We start from the raw sequence: 5,000 nt of genomic DNA on the forward strand, positions 1-5,000 counted from the left end.
TGGCGCCAAGTGATTGTCCTGCTTGGCGCCAAGTGATTGTCCTGTTTGGTGCCAAGTGATTGTCCTGCTTGGTGCCAAGTGATTGTCCTGCTTGGCTCCAAGTGATTGTCTTGCTTGGTGCCAAGTGATTGTCATGCTTGATGCCAAGTGATTGTCCTGCTTGGCGCCAAGTGATTGTCCTGCTTGGTGCCAAGTGATTTTATTCAGCTGAGGGCAAGAGTCCGCAGTGAAGACGTTAATTTCTCAGTCTGGGGAAGATGAGCTAAGGAGAAGGAGAAGAAAGAGAAGAAGTAAAAGGAGAAGGTTTTGAGGGAGAAAAATAAAAGAGGGAGAAGAAAGAGGAGGAGGAGACGGGGGAAAATAAAGAGTAGAAGTAGGAGAAGGAGAAGAAGAGGGAGAAGTAGACAAAGAAGAAGGAGAAGGGGAAGGAGAAGGAGAAGGGGAAGGAGAAGGAGAAGAATATGGATGGGAAGGAGGAAAATGAAGAGGAGAAGGAACAAATGGATGACGATGAAGAGGATAGAAAAAGAAGGATTAGGAAGAAGAAGGAAGAAGAGGAGGAAGGGGAGCAGAAAGAGGAGGAGGAGGAGGAAGGGGAGGAGAAAGAGGAGGAGATGGAAGGGGAGGAGAAAGAAGAAGAGGAGAAGGAAGAGGAGGAAAAAGAGGAGGAGGAGAACAGGAGGAGGAGAAGGAAGAGGAGGAGAAAGAGGAGGAGGAGAAGGGAGAGGAGGAGAAAGAGGAGGAGGAGATGGAAGTGGAGGAGAAAGAGGAGGAGGAAGAGAAGGAAGAGGAGGAGAAAGAGGAGGAGAAGGAAGAAAAGGAATAGGAGGTGAAAGAGGAGGAGAAGGAAGAGGAGGAGGAGGAGAAAGAGGAGGAGGAGGAGAAAGAGGAGGAGAAGGAAGAGGAGGAGGAGGAGAAAGAGGAGGAGGAGGAGAAAGAGGAGGAGAAGGAAGAGGAGGAGGAGGAGAAGGAAGAGGAGGAGGAGGAGAAAGAGGAGGGGAAGGAAGAGGAGGAGGAGGAGAAAGAGGAGGAGGAGGAGAAAGAGGAGGGGAAGGAAGAGACACTTACACATGAGGGAATGAAAAAAGCTTTGGCATCAGATTGAACCAATTACCAATTCGTCCGCGAGCAGTTCTTCCTGTTTGAATTGAAAATTGTTTCGGAAAACTGGTTCTGATTAATCAGTCACTTAACCCTGATGCCATGGAGAAGGAGGAGGAAGAGGAGAAGGAGGAGGAGGAAGAGGAGGAGGAGAACGAGGAGGAAGAGGGGAAGAAAGAAGAGGAGAAGGAGGGAGTACCACTGAGATAAATGAGATAGTTCGCAAGCAGCCAGAATTATTGTGTGTATTCACTTGGTCTTTGGATCACGTGTTGGACTCGTGATCGACAGCTATTTCCCTCCTGGAAGAGAGCTCAGAGCTCGTAGGTCCGATCTATGGGTAATGCTATGACCTTGCACACACACACACACCCCCAACTCCCCGCCCACGAGAATTGGAGTAACACCCCTCAGCGCTGCGATACTGATATTATTTCAGCCCCGGGCGAGGATCGAACCCGGACCTCCGTAGTGGCAGGCCAGAGCTCTAACCACAGCGCCATGAGAGGTGTGTGTGTGTGTGTGTGTGTGTGTGTGTGTGTGTGTGTGTGTGTGTGTGTGTGTGTGTGTGTGTGTTTGTGTGTGTGTTTGTGTGTATGTAAATAATAATAATAATAAAAGGTTTATTTCAATAGCAGTAGTACACTGACAATAATACAATGCAAAAACTGATTAAAAATATAAAACTAAGAGTATAATTATACACGGTACAAGTTATGTGCACAATGGATGGGATGGCACTGTTTTTGTAGCGGTCAGTCCTTGGCGCTTTGATTGGCACGAGCCTATTTCTGTGTCTAGTGGCGTGGCGGGGTGGTGAGGCGTCGGGAGGGAGGAAGTGACGGTGTCTAGAGTGTGTGTGTGTGTGTGTGTGTGTGTTTGTGTGTATGTATTCACCTTGGTCTTTGGATCACGTCCTGGACTCGTGATCGACAGCTATTTCCCTCCCGGAAGAGAGCTCAGAGCTCGTATGACCGATCTATGGGTAATGCTGTGACCTTACACGCACACATACCCCCAACTCCCCGCCCACGAGAGTTGGAGCAACGACTCGAAGCGCAGCGATACTGAAATCATTTCACCCCTGGCCAGGATTCGAACCCGGACCGCCGTAGTGACAGTCGGGGACTACCATCCGCACCACCGAGTAGGGCGTGTGTGTATGTGTGTATGCGTGTATTCACCTCGGATCTGCTGCAGTCTCTGTCGACACAGCCAGACACCACCCTACGGCAGTGAGCTCAGAGCTCATTATTTGCCGATCTCTGGGTAGGTCTGAGACCACTCACACACCACACACCGGGACAGCAAGGTCACAACTCCTTGACTAACGTCCCGTACCTACTCACTGCTAGGTGAACAGGGGTTACATGCGAAAGGAGACAAACCCAACTTATCTCCGCCCGGCCGGGGAATCGAACCCCGGTTCTCTGGCTTGTGAGTCCAGTGCTTTACCAATCCGCCACCGAGCCGTGTGTGTGCGTGTGTGTGTGTGTGTGCGTGTGTGTGTGTGTATGTGCGTGTGTGTCCGTGTGTGTCAGTTGGTGCCCAGGGATACTCTGGCATTGTTATGCCTGGAGATCAAATCAGTATGAGAAGAATTTGCATATACTTTGCAATACTAATTTCCTTGCGCAAAACCTAACATCGGTATCTCCGTGTATGTGTACTAACGTAGTCTCTCTCTCTCTCTCTCTCTCTCTCTCTCTCTCCTCTCTACCCCCCCTCTCTCTCTCTCTCTATCTATCTATCTATCTATCTCTCTCTTTCTCTCTCTCTTCTTACCTCTCTTGTTTCTTCTGTTCTCGCTCTCCTTTCTTTTCTTTCTTCTTCTATTCTTCCGTTTCTTCTCTCTTTCGTCCTTTTCTCTTTCCTTCTATTTTTCTTTCTCTCCATCTATTCTTTCCTCTCTTCTCCATTTCGCTTTCTCTCTCTTTTTTCTTGCCTCCTCTCTCTCCCTCTCTCTCTCTCTCTCTCTCTCTCTCTCTCTCTCTCTCTCTCTCTCTCTCTCTCTCTCTCTCTCTCTTCTTCTTCTTTCCCTCTCTTTAGTCTCCCTTTCGTCCTCTCTTGACACATCAATAGTATTTGATTTCCGAACCTCGGTCTAATCTAACTATGAGGATCCCTGGAAACTATGAACAGGTATACTTCATATACCAAACCACTAAGACACTAAACTCAACTATCCAGAAGACTCTGCATCTCTGTAGGCTCCTCTATAATGCACTAACAATGATGTGATCGATCTCCTATGCCACACGTGTGAATCTCGAATTTGAAACCGGGAACCAGCCTCAACCCTCTGGAGTTTGGAAAATTCAGGAAGAGAAAATTTTTAGTTTTCCTGCTTCCAGAGTCACAAGGAGTAACAAATAGCTGATGGTGATGGTACCAGTAACTGCATTGAAGTCGCCCAGAACAAGCGTGTCTTGTGGAACGAACCGCTCAATAATAGGATAGAGGCGCTGGTAAATTACAATTTATAACTACTCAGAGAATTAAGCAGCTTTGCATAGAACATCTCTTCAAGATTATATGCTTTGGCAGGAGAACATACTGTACTAGGAAAGATAGGACCTGAGCTGTGCTTCAGAATCACTGAGATTGTGTGCTCATTAACCAGAGTAACCCTTATAAAGATGTGGTGTATTTGGACAGATATACCTACAATTACCTCACTTCCTCAAGGTGGGCACCAATGCTGTGCCCTCATTAGTAGTGGGTCTAACTCTAAGGGTCTCATTACTACCTGCTCTCTTCACGTGCGAGAGAACCACTATATTCGTTCTATGGCATTCTAAGCCTCCGTATCTCTGCCGATGAAAAAAAGGTGGTCATCCTTTTAGAGCAAAGGAATGTTCCAGGTGTCTATCAAGAAAACCCGTCGGTTTACTTCGAAACTGGTTCGATGTACTTGTGCCTCGGTTATACGAAGCACATTTGACAGGGGCAGGGTGAAAGCCCACTCTCACCTGTAGTGATATCGGTGTGTTGTATACAGAGATAAGAATGTTCGCCCTCATACGCTTCCCATCTACTAGGAAACACAGCGAGGAGACATTAAACTTTGGGTTTATAAACCAACATTCCCAGAAGTCGAGGGAAGGTATTCAAAACTACCATCTCGGTACTGCGGGGGACAATCGTCGACCTGCGGCTTTGGCCCAGGCGGTAGCTACTCGGCTCAATGCGTTCCATCCGTCCTGATCTGAATCAAAGCTCGTAGGTAAGTGGTGTCCTGGGGCGCAATCACAGTACTGCGGCATCACTCATTCCCCAGGTCTCCCATCTCTCGGCTCAGAAGGGACGCCGCGCACAGGAAGCACATGTGATATTGACCCATTATAGGGTTGGATGGTTACTGACCCGTAAAGGGTTTATCTGGGTTTATTTTCCCATTCACTTTATTAACGTCAGTCTCTATGTCCAACACACCCTCCTCACTGGCAGGGAAATAATTGAGGAGCTAGTTTAGGCACCGACAATCTGACAATGTAGCGGATAGTGCTAGGTCACATGATACCAATATCAGGTCAAACTGTGCCTTACCTGACACAAAAATATCATTCCTCACCTTGATTAAATAAAATCGTTTGGGGAAAGTGGAAATTGAAATAAGACAAAAGGAGTAAAGGAGGTATAGTGAAGAATGTAATACAAGAAGGAGGAATGAGTAGGAAATTAAAAGAAGGCAGGAGAAATAAGAGGAGATGAAACGAGAGGAGAGACGAGAAGACATCAAAAAAGGTGAGAAACGAGCTGAGTTGAAGAAGTGCAAAGGAAGTTGAAGATATGCAGAAAGGGGAGAGATTTAGTCGCTGTAGATATACAGAAATGAGGGAGAATTGGTGAAAGTACTATAAGAGATGAAAGTGGTGATTGTGAAGAAGAAAAGGGAA

This window comes from Oratosquilla oratoria, chromosome 30 (genome assembly GCF_046742065.1).
Source record: "Oratosquilla oratoria isolate Oo_2021 chromosome 30, ASM4674206v1, whole genome shotgun sequence".
In the NCBI taxonomy this organism is placed as follows: domain Eukaryota; kingdom Metazoa; phylum Arthropoda; class Malacostraca; order Stomatopoda; family Squillidae; genus Oratosquilla; species Oratosquilla oratoria.